The 19435-nt window shown below is 37.7% G+C and overlaps 1 long non-coding RNA gene and 1 pseudogene across 1 annotated transcript in view; both read right to left on the bottom strand.

The window, feature by feature from the left end:
* Positions 1–5007: 5007 nt before the first annotated feature.
* Positions 5008–6072, bottom strand: LOC102518121 (annotated as a pseudogene).
* A 296-nt stretch (positions 6073–6368) lies between these two features.
* Positions 6369–19435, bottom strand: part of LOC116662872 — a 47023-nt gene continuing 33956 nt past the window's right edge. The window contains exons 2-3 of the long non-coding RNA XR_004318961.1: positions 9651–9728; positions 6369–6537 (exon numbers count right to left, since the gene is read on the bottom strand). This is a non-coding gene — a long non-coding RNA (uncharacterized LOC116662872). The remainder of the gene's footprint in view (positions 6538–9650; positions 9729–19435) is intronic.

Below are 19435 nucleotides of genomic sequence, written 5' to 3'. Positions count from 1 at the left end.
GCAAAGCATCAAAAAGTATATTACAACTCAATTTAGACTTTTGTCTAGAAGGCCAAGGAGACTGTCACTTAAGAGAGAACTTTGGCCTCTCAACAAGTCAAAGTTTATTTTCTCTGACTAGTTCCTTAACTGAAATTAAAAGATAATCTGTGTCATTTCTTGAACAAATCTAAGCTACTAGTAAATTAAGTCAATCCAGCATAAGTGGTAAAACAAGTATTAATGTAATTGATATTAATCATATCCACTGCAATTATATAAATGTAGCTTGGAATGCTATGTGTCATTTTAGTATGCTAATGTGCTTTTAGAAAAGCTATGAATTTCTAAACTCAAAGGCACTAAGAATGCCTGAAAATTGTTGACATTGCCATTAGCAATGTTCCAGCTGAATTAGGTATTGCAAATCTTCTCAACTTAAGATGGGTTACATCCTGATAAACCCATGGTAAATTGGAAATATCCTAAACTGAAAATGCATCTAATACATTTAACCTACCAAACAACATAGCTTAGCCTAGCCTACCTTCAATGTGCTCAAAACACATACATTAGCCTATAGTTGGGCAAAATCATCTAACAGAAAGCCTATTTTGTAATAAAGTGTTGAATAGCTCACGTAACATATTGACTACTGTACTGAGAGTTAAATAAAAAATGGTGGTATGGGTACAGAATGGCTGTAGGTGTACTGATTGCTCACCCCCTCATCGCATGGCTGACTGGGAGCTGCAGCTCGCCACCACTGCCCAGCATCATGAGAGGGAACCATACTGTATACTGTAGCCTGGGCAAAGATCAAAATTCAAGATTCAAAGCACAGTTTCTACTGAATGCATATCATTTTCATGTTATTATGAAGTCGAGAATTGTAAGCTGAACCATCATAGGTTGGAGACCATCTGAACAGGCTAAAAGCTACTCTTGCTGCATCTCACAAACAAAGCTGTGGGTAACTCTGTCCCAGCCGTCTGGTTTAGCACAATCAGATGAAGTAGATGAATCTTTATGCCTTATATTACATTAACAGCTGAGGAATTGAGGTTCTTCATTTACATATCTGGGCACAAGAGGAAAGGAGGCACTGAATTGTCCTTCAGAATGTGTGGCCCTGAAATCTATTTCTGTAGATGAGCCCTTTGAGATGGCTTCTGGATAAGGGCTCAGATTATTAAACCAAAATGCAATCATCTATAGCAAAGAACGAGTTTGACTCTGTGAATAAGACAAAACGCAAAGCCCTGGGGGTTAAAGGAATGCTTTACAACTAGAATAAGAAAACTGTGTATGTGTCACATATTACAAAGATATAACTTCAGGACCATCCATTTCTGCAGTTTTACATTTCAGTCAAAAACGATCACTCAGTCATCACTTTCTCTCTTCCTATCGCAGAGATATATCTCATGTGATGTCACAGGATGAGGGCTGTTAGGGCAGCTGCTCAAGATAAAAGGTCTCTAAGAAGCAATAGCTTCAGCTGTACCAGGTCTTCCCTGCGGGGCGATACTCACGACACATGAGCCGAACTCGTATCGTGTCTTCTTCCTCTTGTCCAAAAGAAAAGCAAAACACTGGCGGGAGAAAAACAAAACAAAACAAAACAAAAACCAGTAAAATCAACATTAGGTCTGTCAAGGCAACTGAATTATTTCAGCACAAATTATTAAATTCTATATACTGGATTCACCCCAAACTATGAACTCCTATAAAGCAATCACCTTTGACAACAGATATTGTTATTTCACTTATGGCTTCTCTTCGATTTAGAATCTACAGGTATACAATGTCACACATGTTAAACAACAAATGGACTCCTCCAAGTAAATGCAAAGCATCCGATATATAACCTGCTTGCCTTTCTAATCAGAGGCAGCTCTGCTGTGACAGGATCTAGGCAGCCGCCAAGGACGCCATAGATGAAATTGTTTCAAGTAATACAGCCATTTTTACTCTCACCCTACAAAATTAAGAATAAAATTTAGTTTTTCCAGTGTTTGATAAAACAAGCATTTTGCTCCTCCTTTTAGAATTTTAAATAACAAGATAAACAAGTGTATCACCCATATAAGAGTATTATGAAGTCAAGAAGTGGCTTTTGTTGGAATTCTCACTAATTCTAGATCCACCTTTATTTCAAACGGACAATATTTGAGAAAAAAAATGATTAGCCTCAACCCAAATGACTGGTATATCCAGGCATATTCACCAGAGCTATGAATTTCAGTTCAGAATTTTTCATTTTATTTTACTCACCAAAGACTAAATCCATTTACTTATATCATATATATAAATGATGATCAGTGGCTTGGAAAAAAACAAAAAGCCAAAACCACTCATATTCTTCAAACCAATGATCCAATTCCTGAGAATTTATCCCATGGAAATAACATTAAAAGTGAAATAAGCATGTGCACAAACATGCTCAATGCACTGCTATTTTAGGGGGAAAATACTTCTCCCTGTTTGCTGAAAGAAACTGATTTGCATTCTGTATTCACTATGTGACATTATGAAGCTATGCAAATTATGGAAAGGTGTGTAATATGCAATAAGCAAAAGATAATATTTGATGTTGCAGTTTATATTTGCTTACCTTTCAGTGCTACCTGGTGCTCTCCCTCATCTATCTCATTAGCAACTCACACTGGTCACCAGTAATTTCCTGATGGTTAAGTTCTGTGCCACTATCAGCTTGTTATTTTGATTGATGTCAACAAGGAGAAAAGTGAACTCAGTCTTCTCTGGTACCACCTTCCATTCCTCCACTCCCTTCCTACCACATATACTTTGCTCCTCTTCTTATATACAATAGTCAGAAATTTGGGAGCCTTCCCTTCTCCCCTAAAATAATCTCCTAAATATCTGTTGGAATCCTGAGTTCTTCTCTAGCTCCAGCACCATGCTTGGTTCCCGCCCTCACGATCTCTTCCCTAAACTACTGCAATTGCCTCCCTACTCAGCTCCCTGCTCCCAGTTCCTCTCTGGTCTACTACATCCTCCACCTTCCCACGTGTACTCTTTCAAAAGTATATTTCTCATCATGTCACTTTCTTCTTAAAATCACTGACTCTTTCAAATTAAGATAAACTCAAGTAGCGTGTATAGCACACAAGGACCTTCTTGCATCTCTTCTTCTCAGTGCTTGGTGTTCCCATTCCCGCTGAACCACCTGCATCTCCCCTTGATTCTGCACCCATGGGAACCCCCACCTGTAATGACTTTTCTTACCTCATTTGACCAAGTGACTCGCCTGTGTTTCCTTTTACAATTCTAGAGCACTCTTCAAAGTCTTCTAATTTAACTGATTGCGTGGGCATCTTTTCCAGTACATCTTGACCTTCTCTGGTCAGGCATTGTGTCGTATTCATTTCTGTATCTCCAATGATATCACAGCACCTACTATTTACTGGAAGCTTAAGAAATATTCATTGAATGAATGAACGAAATAAATGAGTAAGTGAAGAACCTGCAAGTATGCGAAATATGCATCCACGAAGGCAAAGACAAAGTAAATGTGGGAAAATAAAACAGTTAATTTCTGACAACTGAATTAAAAGCATTTTTCTATTTCCAGTTATTTTATGAAAATATTATAATAATAAAGATCTATAAAATCATAGTAAATGCCTACTATAGAAATTTCCATTGAGGAATAAATGCTGATTATCAATATTCTCATTGCTTATGGTAGTGGTAACTTCTGTATGTACTAATGAAAAATTAGTAGAGATTTTTTGAGAAAAATTTTAGGCCAAAATACAGTTCCTGTATAAAAAATAATTGGTCCAAAATCACAACATTCAAAATCATTCAAGATATTAGAATCCTGGGGGCTTATTCTTATTTAAAATGGACAGGCAATTTCCAAAAGGTTAGCCTAAGGTTTCCATCCTAAGTAGCAACCTTTGCAAGTTTATATATGCAGTTCTGTCCATATACAGAATACAAAATTGCAAATGGGAATGAAATGGTCATCAATCAAACATCGAATACTAAGAGAATCCCGGAAACACTTTGCATTTCCAATTATGCTGCGTCACTTTACATACCCCAAGCTCCCTAGCAGATAAAACAATTTCTTATGATAGAGAATAAGTTATCATGCTTTCTTAGACTATATGTATGGATGCATATGTTCATATGTGAAGTAGAGAAGAAGAGCAAACATGTGCGATCAGAGTTAATCTCTTTTTAATCTACCATGATTAGCCGTGAATTTCAACAGATACTATTTCCCATAAGAATATTCTTTGCCCTTTATTATTAGCTTAAGTTACACTGAAAAAAATTTATTTTACTACTGATACATAAAATTAATATAGGAGCAGAAACCTAAATATGTTTTACTGCTTACTAGAAAAACTACATGATTATCAGTAAAGTCCCTCTACAGAGCTGGCTGAAATTCTCCCACGGTAGCCTACGAAGCATGAAACTACAGAAGACTACAGAGATCATCTAGTGCTTCTTTCTGCATGTTTTGCTTCATAGAAAATGGTGAGACTTAAGCTGAAATCAGTGGGACGGGGGTTGCTACATGGTGGACCACCACAGAGCACTACTCTTAAATCTTAGGCACCAAAATCTCAAGAGTTTACACAAAGGGTCATACAAATCTGGTAATATTTCAGCTGTTTTAAAATTTTGAATGATTGGAGAAAAAGTAAAAGATGTTCAATTTTTACAGAAATTCTGCCCCAGAAATTATGTAAAATAAATGACAAGTTCCAGCCCCTTAGCATTTAAAATATCACATTTCATTTTAAACTTTGAGGTTCTAAGCAGGCTGCAGGGTTGGTCAGGCCGGTGGTCACTGGGACTGGAGAATGTGTGAGACTGTGCCTTCAGATCAGCCAAAATACATCTGAGCTTCACCTCTGTCCTGACCCCTGCTCTCTGCCTTTTTCCTGCTCCTGCCTCTGATCAGGGGCAGGACTCAGAACCCAGATTCTCCTTCCTCAGCCCCCTCTCCAGATACCTCTGTACTTTCTCTAGACTCCAACTTCACCTTGGTATGTTTATTGGAGCCTGGAGTGCCCTTCTGTGTTTTAAGCTGGCCTCTGGCTGGCAGAGAAGATGGCTGCTTTTTCTGTCCCTCCTAGTCTTTGACGCTATAGCAGTCTTCTCTTTGATCTTTCTGTTCTGTTTTTCTTGTTTGTGCTGTTCTGAAACTATGCCATCATCTGAGCTTCCAGATGAACTAGATGAGGGGGTCAGAGCCCCACAGCGCTTCTCCCAGGGCTCTCTGGTGGCGCCATCAGAGCGTCCTCTGAGGCTTCAGCGGGGCAGCATCAGTGGTCCACTGGGGTAGTTCTTCCCTTGACCTTGATTCCATTAAAATTATCAACAGCCAAAACTCCTCTGGTCTTTACAGCAGATAAAACAGAATCCTTAGACTTCCCTGTCTTCCTGTCCCACATGAGATTAATGCTAACAATCTTCAGGTGCTGGGAGAATACACACAGGATGTCTCCTTTGGTCAGCTCAGAAGGAAGTCCCCCCAGGAAGATCCAGGCGCTATCCCTGTACTCGGAGTGCCATGTCATCTTGGCCACCACCGCAGTACTGGCCTCCATTCATTCAGCTTGTTAACCAGCTTCACCTCGGTTAATGGGTTCACCTGCCTGGGCTGGGGACCACACAAGGGCCCCCCTGGTGCCTGGACAACGCCCACTTCCAGGTGGATGTAAGGGAGCGCTGCGCCCGTGTAGACCTTCAGGGAAGGTGCCCTGTCCCTGCCGCACTCTCTCTATGTGCCGTCAGCTGCTCTTTAAGTTTCAGCTTTTCATGATACCTTATTCACCGTGAAGAAGTGTGCCACTGCTCACTAGTTTGAAAGCTCTAATCAGGTTCAGTTTAAAAATAGTTAATTGAGTTGAAACAAAGACTTGTACTCTGAAAAGACGTCTGATCATAGAAGTTGTAACAACTCTTTTATTTTCTATTCCTTATAATAAATCCTTTTGAGAGCCTACAATGTGCTAGTTTCACTTTGGCCAAGTTATGAAGAGTATTTGATGTGTTACAAGGCAGCAACTCAGACTGAGCTTTACTTAGTATTGTAATCATTGCATTGGGGTTCTTCAGACAAACAGAACAAATAGGATGTAGATAGATAGACAGACAGACATATGTATGTTTGTATAGAGTTTTTTAAAGATTTTTATTGAGTTATATTCATTTTACAATGTTGTGTCCAATTTCAATGTAGAGCACAATTTTTCAGTTATATATGAACATACATATATTCATTGTCACATTTTTTTTCGCTGTGAGCTACCACAAGATCTTATATATATTTTCCTATGCTACATAGTATAATCTTGTTTATCTGTTCTGCATATGCCTGTCAGTATCTACATATTTTGAAATCCCAGTCTGTCCCTTTGTATAAAGATATTTTTTAAAAGGAGTTGGCTCATGTGATTACAGAAGATAAGAAGTCCCAAGATCTGCAGCTGGCAAGTTGGAGACCCAGAAGAACTGGTGGTGTAGTTGGTGTGGTTCCCGTTGGAAGGCTGGCAGGCTCTAGATCTAAGAAGAGATGATGTTTTAGTTTGAATGGAAGGCTAGGAAAGACTGATGTACCAGCTACCATCAGTCAGGCAGGAGGAATTTCCTCTTACTGAGGGTGGGTAGTAACCTTTGAGTTCTATCCAGTCCTTCAACTGATTGGATAAGGTTCACCCGCATTAGGGAGGACAATCTGCTTTATTCATTCTACCAATTCACTTGTTACTCTCATCCAGAAACACCCCCATGGATACACCCGAAGTAACATTTGGCCAAATATCTGGGAATTTCATAGCCTAGTCAGGTTGACACATGAAATTAACCATTATACCCATCAGGTTTCCAGAATGAATAAGCCCCAAACCAGTGATAATTCTGCTCCACTTCTTCATGCGTATTTTATTGCTCTCAATAAAGAGGCGGTCTTTTGCTCTCAAAGATGGCAGTTCTCAGGGTGAATGCAACGCACATTTGTGTGTACAGTCAAAAATGGCAATAAATAACCAATATCTACTAACATACACAATGACTCCAGTGAGGGGTTTGTGGCATTTTGCAGAGTCTTAGTTTGATCTGACTTCTTAAAATCGCCCACGTGAAACTACTGTAACTTCTGTAACCCACAAGTCTATAAGAGCTGGGATTTTTTTTTCCCCAAAAGTGTGCTTCACAGGGCATTTCACATCATGTGATGGTAGTCCCACTTGAAAACTACTTGAAATAGTCACTTAGGTGTAATGCTTATACTCAACCTAGTCATATGTCCAACATATTAGATTTGAAACCCAGAAAATAAGTGCACACTTGTCACCCTGCCTTTGTTATTTCATTTCTATCATCGTTTCTAGCACAGACGAAAGAGCTCAAAAGTGACACATAATAAAGAAGTTGAGTAAGTCTTAGAAACCCCTTCCAGCCTCTAGCACAGAAAATATACCTCTTCAGTGGTTCAACTTGACCCATAATTAAATGTCATCTAAAAGGAAAGATATATGTATTTCTAGTGACTAAGTGGACTTCTTGATTTATTTTACTTGTGAAAGATGGACTAATGGCATATGCTTATGGCTAGAGCTGGTAAAATATAACCTTGTGCATGGGAGAAGGGATTCGAAAATACCTACTCAGCTCTGTCCAGGAAGTTAAATAATTTACCCCAAGTCTATTCCACCACAAGTACCTGGGTTATTCTACACCCTTGGGACCATACTGGAATCAGGAGATGGAAGTCAACAACTTTCAGTTATAAATCTGAGAGGCATTAGACAGAGGAACATACAAGGAAAAATATCCTCTCCAGCACTGGTATTACTTGTATCCTCATTAACAATAATACAAGTTACAAGTGTCTCATTGGAAAAGTGACGGGAAAAGACTGAACAACCTAGCCAGATAGGACTGTGTAGCTATACATACATACTCCTTCTTTGTCTAAGAAGTCTTTTGCATCAAAAAAGCCATATTAGGCACAGCAGGCCCAGTACCGAGGACCCCAATACTTTTCAAGGCCCATGGAAATGTCTTAATTCTTTAAAATCAGGAGAAAATTAAGTTTATGTGAAAGAAAATGTTTTAATATATAATACTATATATCAGTCTAATCATAAAACATGATTTTAAATAAGTTTGTTTAGGGAGGGTGGGGTCCATGAAGAAAAGAGTGCCTGAAGTCCGTAACAGTCATAATACGGCCCTGTTCCCCAAAGCCATGTTTACTCTACGTCGCTCCACCTCCCTGGCCGTAGCTGATTGAAATTGGGATAGACACTTGACCTACATCAGATCCATCAGATTCTGTCTCCTATGGGTTTGGAATTGAGATTTAAACCTAATAAGTATTTGTTAGTTGATGGGACCTGCACCCTTTGTAGGCTTTGATGCTGTCATGTGTGTGAAAAAGTGATCTGTGTGCAAGCAAGAGAGCAGAATGGGTGACGATGTGGCCTGTAGGGACAGAGAAGATGAGCCATGGAGATGCTGGCTGAGATCCTGCTGCTCCCCAGTGCCTGTAGGCTGGGGCTTGGTTGTCCAGACTTTCCTGGAGTCTATGACATGTCCCAGTCTCCTTCCTTAAATCCTATTTTTTTGGCTAAGCTGTTTGAAATGATTTTCTGCTAATCTTAATCTAAGAGCACTATGTTCATTTGCTAGGGCTGCTGTGACAAGGTAGCACAAACTAGGTTGCTTTAAACAACAGAAATGTATTGTCTTGCAGTTCTGGGGACTACAAGTCTGAGATAATACTGTCAGCAAGGTTTGCTCCTTTTGAGGGCTTTTGAGGGAAGGCTAGGTCCCTGCGTCTCTCTCTTGGCTTGGAAATGGCTCTCTCTCTGCATCTTTTCATATCGTCTTCCCTCAAGTTGTGTCTGCGTCCAAATTTTCTCTTCTTTGAAGCAGTCAGATTGGATACAGGCTCACCCCAATAAGCTCACTTTAACTTGATTATCTCTGTTTGGACCGTATTGCCAAATAAGGTCACATTCTGAGCTGTTCAGGGGTAGGACTTCAACATATGAGTTTGGGGGGCACACACGTCAAACCTATAACACATACTAAAACAAGAGGGTAAATGTAGATTAAATTGTAGAGTGCCCAGGTATTATTGCCATTGGTATTTTTAAATATATTTCTTCCCTTTTTATTGAATTTGAATTTTTACCTCCTTCTCCAAAACTTGACACCCATAAACTGAATGTTGCCCATAAATCATTTAAGGTTTTTAATTTCCAAAACATGATATGATATCCCATAACAGTAAAGAAAATGAACTCAGAATCAGACCGCCTGAGTGCAAATCCTTCCTCTGCCACTGTAATGCAGTCGTAGGGAAACTGTTTAACCTCTTTGTGTCCCATTTTCCATAACTATAAAGTAAAAATAAAAATTAATTAAAAATTTTAAAAATGTTATTAAAATAAAATTTAAAAAATACTCTTTGTGGGTGTTTGGAAGATTAAATTAACTGACCTATGTAAAGTGCTTGGCAGAGAGCAGTGCCACCTAAGGACTTGCTATTATTATTGCAGAGACCGAGCCTGGCCCTCCTTTATGAAATTTTCCCTTTATGGCAGTCTTAAAGCAAACCTCAGTGGCTGACTGCTTTCTTTGGGTGTAAGTTAAAAGCACAGACTTACCTTGAGGATAGTTTGCCTGGTTCGGATCTGTCACTTACGTCCCCAGCACCACGGAACACGTTACTTCACTTTCCTCACCTGTGAAATTGAGGTAGGAATGGTCCCTAAACATTTGTGCTTATAATTAAATGGGTTAATTTATACAAAGCACTCAGTCCATGCCAAGTGTACTCTCATTTTAGTTTATCAACATTAGCGCTAGATGAAATTAACCAGATAGCAATTCCTGTCATAGACCAGAGCAACTAGCGACAGAGCACTGAAACTGATGAAGCTCATGCCAGACACTGCTGGACCTTAGAGAGTTTGGTGAATTTTTAAATACTGTCTGTTCTCTTGCAATTTATATTTAGGGTATAAGCCCTAATTTGAGTAGCTTTGGCCTGCGTATAGACATTATTTATTCTTCTTTTTCCATTTGTTTTAAGCTTGTTTAAAAAAATATTATAAGAGCAATGCTTGAGAAACATGAATCTTAAATTTGTCACTTTAATTATAAGTTAAAGGATAAGATATAACCTCAGTGTAAAATACTTATTACCTCATGTCATGCAATTAAATATTTTTGGACCACTGTTTCCAAAGAACAGGGGGGAAATGTTGTACAAAACATATATCGATATTTATACAGTGTTTAAAAGTACTTAAAACTTGTTGACTTCCTTTTGGCGAAGAGAATCTAACTTTCTTATTAACTGATATGAAAACTAATTTCCCTAAGGTACAAAAATCAATAGAATTTATAGATATTTGATAACAATTTGATGATCACTCTCTTCAAAATGTCTATATATGTGACATAAAGAAAACAACAATTAGATGTAAAATATGTAAAACAAAGCTCCTATTTTATTTGCATTTCAGAACCAGCACATTGACAATGCAATATTACTTTGCTGATATTATAACACAAACAAGAAATTTAGTCACACCTCTGATAAAAGAGATCATTTTGGATTTCTCTACTTATATAACTGGGAAAATTCAATACATAAAAGTAACAACATTTCCCATAATGGTGCTAATTACTGTACAGCATCCATAACCTTTAGAGCACTGAGCTTAATTCAAACAAAAATAACAGATGGTGTCTCAGGAAAACAAGTTTTTATATTGCCTTTTTTTTTTTTCTCTTCATGTGCAACTGTTAGGAGAGCCATGCTGGAAGTTTATTGAGACCCAATTCTATTTTGTTTTCTAGTTTGCATTCTGTATATTTCATTCCAATAACAATGAAACTAAATTAATTTTAACTTAAAAATGAAAGATATTATACTGATTAAATATCATGTGGAAAACATTCTATTTATCTTGGCAAAAGTTCCACTCATTTGATAAGATTAAAGAATAAGCTTTTGAAATGCATATTGTATTTCAGGTCATGATCTATTATTTCACGCTTTATACTTGGAAGTGGACCACTTTGGGAGAATTCAGACTAGAGCAAATGGAAATACTGGCTAGAGCTTGAAGCAAGTGACATCTTCTTACATCAATTTGTACCATTTTCTATAAACAAACAACAACAATAACAAAAAAAAAAAAAAACAAAACACAAAGCCTAGGTAAATCTGCAAAAATAATTGAAAGACTTGCAGGAAACACACAGACAGGATCTCTCAAGGGGATGACATCACAATTTGTAATAATCCTTGTTAAAATATATTCCTCCTGATTGTGACAACTTTACCTACTAAGTTTTGAAAAACCTATTGACTCAACTGTGGATTTTAGTCCTTAGCCTCAGATGATACAGTAGACAATTTTTCAACAGAAGATCCTCTGAGTGGCTGTTGTCACCTGGAAGAAGACTAAATAGTCCTATTCCCAATCTAAATCTCAGCTCCACAACAACCATCATTATGTAGTTCTATGAATCTGTCTTTACATTTACATTTTGGCTTTCATTTTTATTTCTCTACTTCTATGACTATGCACTTACTCCAACCAAAAGAATTGGAAATCAGTTTATTAAAGACTGAATTAAACAGCCCAATCCCTAAATTTTGGGTAAAAGACTGAAGTCAAATTTTACTGTATAATATATGGAACCCAATAATAAATAGCAAACCAACATAGGATGACCTACACTATGTGAGCATTATTTGTGTTAGCTACTACTGCCAAATTATCAACTCCCCATCCTACCAATAAAATAGCTGGATTCATTCGAATCATCAGTACCTTCTGGTACAAACTGTGTGAACTACTTGCCCTAATTTTGCCATTCTATAGCCAGTATTAGTGATGTTCTAATCTGATTTACTGCAACATGGTCAATTTCAAAGAAAAAATTGACTAGTGATAGTTGTTCTTTAAGGCACAATCTCCAAAGCTGGTGCTATCTCTCTCAATTGATTTAGATTTAGTCCTACTTGAAAATGACCTGTCTAGATTCCCCCCTGCCTTGCTCTTGTGAGTCTCTGGTAAAACCAGTTCCTATCCTATGGTCTGACCAACAGGATTGCATTATAAATGAATTGATATCTTTCTAGGTCATTTGGACAGAGTCTAAACCACTCTTTTTTTCTAATAGAATGAAAGTAGATTTATTCAGGAAGGTGCACACTCCACAGACAGAGTGTGAGCTGTCTCAGAAGGTGAGAGCTAGACCAGTCTTGAATTACATGATCTTTATTCTGTTAATGTCATGTTACACAGAAGTTCTAGTAGATAGCATAAGACCTAATGCAAATAAACCAAGATCTCATGTTAGCTGTCACCTTCCTTGATATTATTCTTAAAATCTCACAAATAAGTTCAGGAATTAGTTCATTCCTCATATCAGAATATATCGGGTCAGAATTTGGCCCATGTGATTAGACTGAAGATGAAATTTTCAGTAAACCACGAAGTCTGTTTGGCAGTAGAAATGACATTTTTTCAAAATGAATCACATCACGAAAGCTATTGGTCCACTTTCTCCACATCAGTATAAATCCTTGCTGAGTCCAGAGATTTATGTTTTCAGTCTGGCCTTCCTTTTCATTGCTGGAGAGCTTTAATTTCTTTTCATTACTTGAGATTCTCTCATTTTCTTTCCCTGCTTCCAATGCTCTGCATATATTACACACCTGTATTTGTCTTTGATAATAGAAAAAAAGACTCATCACTTTTGATGCTCACTCAACGTATCTTCATTATCTTGGGAATATCTTCACCAAAATATATTAAAATGTCACTAGAGAAAAATGATCCATATAGAATGTATGAATATTGCTGGAATAGATCTGTATCTCTATCTCATTAGTCAGCATGCAGCCTTCTGGCTGAATGCCTACATTTCAAGCCCAGCAAAAAAACAAACAACAAATAGATTTGAGAACATCAGGCACAAATAGAAAGGGTCCTTTTCTGTGCTAATGTTCCATCAGTTATTTATCTGTTTACATCTTTTCCTTAGTCATTTTTTTTTTTTTTGCATCAGAGTCAAGCAAATTTCATTTGTTCCTTCACTCCACAAATATTTATTGTGTACCTTCTACGTGCCAGGAGCTGCTATAGGCATCGGGAACAAAAAACAAACAAACCCAGTAAAGTCCCTGATCTCATAAAGTTTACATTTTAGCAGAAAATGAGAGGCAATAAACAAATAAACATGCAGTCTGTCAAATAGGTGGTAAGAGCTAAGGAGAAAAAAAAATAGTTAAGACAGGGCAAAAGCTAGAAAGTGTCCTGGGGACAGTGGGGATGCTACATTATCTAGGTGATATTTGCATGAAGACTTAAAGAAAAATAAAGAAGCTGGTCACATGAGTATCTAGAGAAAGAGTGTGTCCCTGGCAGAAAATGAAATGTACAGTAAACTCCTTCATAATATGAACTGATCAAGACTGGCTTGGATAAATCAACTTCCAAGTAATGAACAGATCAGAATTAAAAATTATTTAAAATATCATATGCTATTTTATTTTTTAAAGAAATTTTGCAAAATTCCTCCAAAGATATTTTCCCCTTAGCTTATATTCATTCTTTCTAAACTCTTACATGTTTATATTATAACATTGATAACTCTAAACTTCAGCTCTTTAAGGTTATTTTACATCTTTCAATGAATGGAAGGTAAAATAAGGTTTTTGTAGTTGTACTGTGTAGTTGTTTGGTTACTTGCTAAAAACAAATTTTCTGCAAGTTTCCAGACTGTGGGAGTATAGGGAGCACGAGGAGGATCACCAGATGTCCTCCTTCTCATCGGAGAGCTTGGCTCTCAAGTGACACGTGTGTATTTTTAGTATAGACTGCTGCTTTCCATAGTCGTAGGAATGTTCTCAAAACAAGATGCTGTGATCTTTGAAAGTGAATGCAAATCCGTATCCTCCCAGGCAGTTTCCAAAGGCAATCTGATAAATGCATCTCGATGTTCGTACATAAACAGCGAAAGCAAGAGGGAAAAAGTCCTCACCACACGGAGCAGAGCGCCAGAGGGAGGGAGCCCAAGCTGTGTTATTCTCAGAAGAGGGACGAAATGCCTGCTTTTTATTCCTTTTCTTTAGTGTCCGTACCCAGTAAATGATTCAGTTCATGTCAGCACTTAGACAATAAACATTGTACTCCTTTCTTCTCTGTCCACCGAGACCAGCAGGAAGATGAGGGGGAAAGGGTTCTAGAGGCTCACAGATACCTTAATTCAAACCAGTAGAGAAAGTGAGAGAGAACACTTTCATCTCTGGGTTTAAGCTGCTTTTTAACCTGACCAAGTCTCAACTTCAAAATTGATTTTTCTCTAAAAATAAATAACTTATTTGGAGGAACAGGAGATGAATTTACACCCTGTAGAAATGATTTAGGATGCCGATTCTCCAAGGTTTAGCCTGAGACTAGGAATTATTGGTCAAGAATAATAAGAAAATTCTCACCCAAGATAATGTGAGTAGTTTACAGCTTTGTTTTTGTATTTTGTCTTTATTCTCAGCACTTCCTTATAAAGAGCTTAGTAGTCACTCTTTGTCCTTTATCGTCTCAATATTTACATGTATAAAATAGTGAAGGGAGAAATCATCATTTTTTAATGACTGAAACAAAGAAGGTTTAGATAATATTTTAAGGAGCTAAGTGGATTATTGAAGCAATTAGACGAATAGTCCCTGCAAAAATTCACAGGTGTAGCTGAAGTGAACATTGTTTTGTGTTATACTTTGTGCCTACATATTTCAGATAATCACCTTGATTTTCTCTTTACTCTTCGTGAGAGACACAGGCTAAGTAATTTGTGTAACATATATTATCTATATGCTGCTTTCAGTACCATCGTCTGTTTAATCAACATTTATGCTTAGTTGACTTTTCTCAATTAAAAAAGGAAGATTAACTTAGCCATTAATTTACTGATCTAAAAGTATAAGCTTCCACCTTGCCAAACAAGTAACTAGTGCTTGCAAATGACTGTGTGGTTCCATTTGACTGATTTTTAGTGACAGCATGGCATAACGACCTTAAAAGGGATAACATAGTACAAATGCAGTGTAAATATATATCAGATAGCATTAAGTGAAAAAGTAGAATATGCTATTACATCTCTGCTACAATTAAAACTGTTCAAAGTAAGACGAGGAATGAATGAGAACAGGGAGAAGATATAATGGGTTAGCTTACTGCCATCATAAAAAGTTGAATTCAGCTAGATTTGAATTCAACTGAAATTTAATGAAGCCCTACTATGTACCAAGCACTATGCGAAGTTCTTTCATTCTTTTTTAATCTCTTTATCATCCATCAATAGTACTATTATCCTCATTTTACATGAGAAAAAATAAATACATTTCAAAGAAAAGACTCTAGAATATACAACTTTATGAAAAACAAGAATGTAAACCAGGGTTTCTGGTGTCTTTCATGTTTTTCCTACAGTAAATAATGGTTTAAAAATAAATAAATATAAGTTAAAAAACCTAACCAGTTCAACTATCTAGTGGTTTAAAAAATTGACACTATGTGCTATAAGTGATACATGAGGCCTCACTGTCATTAGGTGTGAGGCTTCAGGAATGATGTCTTGCATTATGGAGCAGGACAGTCATGGAAGTTCACGTGAAAGTTGCAGTGGAACTACGGAAAGAGATTCAGAACAAACCTCTGTGAAGAACCTTTCTTCGGAACCCCTCTTATCTGCCTTAAGGCAGAGCCTCCTAAAAGAATTCAACTGGCATAAATCCCTTCTCCAGGGGATTTTTATGGCCATAAAGAAGATGGAAAAAGACCATTTGCACCTGTATAAACAAACATTATTACAAACTTTATCTCCTGCTTGTTCCACTAAGAACCCATTTGTTTTTTTCTTAAAGAAACCTATTTTTCCCAGAACCCTTTTCTTGCCCCTCCTTTTCTTGCCCCTCCTTTTCCACTTTTAAGTTAGATGTCTAAGCCCCTAATTTAAGCTGTTTAATGAGCCTCTTCATTTCTGTGCTCCCATATTCATGAAAGTAAACTTACTTTTTTCCCATGCTAATTTGTCTTTTTTGTCATTTTAATTTGCTGACCCCCGGTCCATTAATAGACATGGGCAGAGGAAAAGTTTTTCCTCCCCAAAAGTCTGGTGATGAGGATGGGATGGTTGGGACGCATCAACACTCTGGAGGCTGCAGCTAAGATCTTGGGACCTCTGACCCAGCTGGAAAAGATATATTTTCTTACCAGTCAGACTCCTGGATCTCTGCTCAGGGTCCAGTCAAGCAAGGGTAGTAAGAGCCTCTCCTTGTCTTTTCTTTCCAAAATTTAGATTAGCAGGAGAAAAGAGTTGGAGGACTAGTTCTTTGGGTATTTTGCTTTTGGTTTGAGTACTCTTGTTATAGATCCTTTTCCTCCTGGAGAGAGCTGTTGTGTTCTGTTTGCCTCATTTTGTCCTGAGAGCTTGGCTTGCATCTAGCGAGAGCATTCTGTCTAGTTTTCCACCTGCTGAATCTATGGCATAAGGTGGTCACCATCAGACTGGGAAGCCCTGAGAATTTGTAGTTGGCTGGAAAGAAATGTAGGTAACCTGGGCATCCCATTTGCAGTTGGTGTCCTACAGACCATTGCCAGCTCTCGAGTTTCTCTAAGTCTCTTCCTTCTCTAGGGCTATCTTTGGGAAGTGACTTTGGATCATGGGGGCTACATCTTTTGCATCCTCTTAGCAGATACCTTTGGGTCCATGGTTAATCTTACTGGTTTTCAGTAACATTTTGGAACAGTTGTACCTTTGGAGACCCTAAATCAACAATGGCCAGATGACACATCCTTTGATTTGGAAAAGCTTTCATATTTAAAAGGATTTTGCAGAGAGCAGAGAGCTCTCATGCTAAATAAATGTCCAATTGGTACCTATGGGAGGATCAAATTGAATGAAGGACAAAAGTATCATGGCTAGCCTCAAACACTACCTTGACAATATTAAAGAGCAGAAATCAGATATAGAACAAAAATTCAAATCCAAATCCACAATAAACCCTTCCATTCATAGTTACACTGTACTTATGCAACAAGCCAGATGACCCCTGGCAAAAAATCCTCCCTGCTGAGATAACAAATGGTCAGACCCTTTTCCAGGCCTTTCTATAAACGACCATAAGTTGGCCTAATTGGAGCCTGATATTCAGGGCTTGATAGGAGCTATTTTATGTCTCCCCTACAAATGTTAATTGGGCTAAAATAGAACTATGTACTCAGAGGAGGAAATATATCCTAAAGATACAAATGATTTATACAAACATCCCAAAGGCACCACTACCACATCTACACAGGTGCAAATCCCACTGGGTGTGCCATCTCATAAGGTTGGAAGACAGACCATCTCACCGATAAGCCAAGAAGTAGCTCCGAGTGGTGCAATTTGAAAAAAATTCTAAGGTGCTTTCCTCCAAAGTTTACCCCTACATTTGCTTTCCAGCCTCAGTGTTAAGCCTCTCTTTGGGATCAAAAATGTATCTTCAGATTAAATGACGGTGTAAACGTGAAAACATCCAACCCAGCGCTAGTCACACAGCACATCCTCAGTAAGTGTTTACTGAACAAATGAGATATGTTTCCAAATAAATGCCCTAAATAGTCACTGACAGAGTCCCTATTTTATGACCACTTCATAAAAAATGTTGACTGTACAATTCTCTTCCCCACTCTTTTAACAGTGTGGAGGAGTTCAAGCTCTGTCATCACACTTCCTACTTGTCCTGCTCTATTGCCTCGTAACACTTGCTCCATCAATAATCCTATATTTATCTTGTATTTTCAATCACTTGTTCTACACTGGCTTTTTCTCTCAGGCCATAATTATGGTCAAGTCTCTCACATACTAAAATGATCCACACTTGGCCTGCTTGATCTTTTAATGACTACCATATTTTTATCTTTCAGGTCAAAGTATTGTCTAAAGAAGAGTCTGTAGGCAGAATCCTCCTTCTCTGCACAAGCCTCTATTCAAACATTTTAATCTGGTTTCTGCTTTATAACTACCAAAAAAAAGAAAATGTGGCAATAAAGATCATCACAAACTTCTTAGTTGTTAGTTTCAGAAGTCTCTGGTCAAAAGTCATATTTTATTTCTTTGTTATTTTTGTTTAATGACACCCACCTTTCTAAAACTCACTTACCTTTGATTACACAAAATCCTGACCTTCATTTCCCAATCTGTGCTTCTGGCTTTCTTTTCTCCTTTCACCCCTTAAGTATTCATGCTTCTCATGGTTCTTTGCTTGACCACCTTCTCTTCTCAGTCTGCATGCCTTTCTTGGTGATCTCAACCATCTTTACAGTTTTAATTTCACCTGTGATCCCAAATATTTCTCCCCAACTCTAGCCACTCTCCTGACTTTCTATAAAATATTTACAACTGATTCTTGACAGAAGCTCCATAGAAACTTCAGACTCAATATGTTCAGTATGGACCATATATCCACATATTCTCATCTACTAGGAATTCTTATGCCCATAACCAAACAGCTCCCTAGATTTGTCCATTCTAAGTCATAAATATGTCTTGAATATGTCTCTTCCCTTCAATCTGCACCATTTTCCCTTAGAACTTGTCTTGGATAATTATGATGCCCTAAAATTCATTCTTTTGGTTCCTCAAATCATCCCTCTCCCTGACATGCCTCTCTGTTACCCATAGGAAAAAAAATGCAAAATCCTTAGCTTAGTAAACTCAGACTTCTTCTATTCTCCTGCCATTGCCCCACAATTCATTTATTCAAAAATTTATTATAATTACTTAATTTTTTTACATATAATGACTAATACGACTAGTCAATGAACTTGTAAAATTTACAACCTAGTAGTGAAGAAAGACAAGTAAAATTTTTTAAAGTTTGAAAAAGTGGTAGAGACTATGTGTTTAAGGTATATATTCAGCACAGGAGGAGCATGAGAGAAGGAGTAGGTAATTCTTCTGAGTGATACATATTAGGAGAATATTCAGAGACAAAACGAGGCCATACCTGAATCTTGAAGAGCAGGATGGTGAAAGAGAGAGAGTCTGGGGAAGCCCAGTGCTCTAGAGAAACCGGATTACTTGAAGTTCTTGTGTGTTCGGTGCTCTTTCATACTTACTGTAACTACACATATTGCTCCTACGTCTCCTCTCTCAGAGACCTAATTCACTTTTTCTGAACCATCTCAAATGTCACTAGCATGTGAACCTTTTTATGACCCTCCCAAAGACCGAACCCCTTCCTTCTCTGTGATCCATCGCTTGCTCAGACCTGTACTCTGCATTGTGCTTATTTGCTCCCCCTTCTGTTATTTGTAGGTAGGAGTTATGCACGTTTCATCTTTGCATCCTGATTTCTGGCAGAGAACAACCACAGTTTCTATTA

The sequence above is a fragment of the Camelus ferus genome, chromosome 1 (assembly GCF_009834535.1).
Source record: "Camelus ferus isolate YT-003-E chromosome 1, BCGSAC_Cfer_1.0, whole genome shotgun sequence".
Lineage (NCBI taxonomy): Eukaryota > Metazoa > Chordata > Mammalia > Artiodactyla > Camelidae > Camelus > Camelus ferus.
Note: the sequence above shows the minus strand (reverse complement) of the source record. Positions and strands in the feature narration are given on the sequence as shown.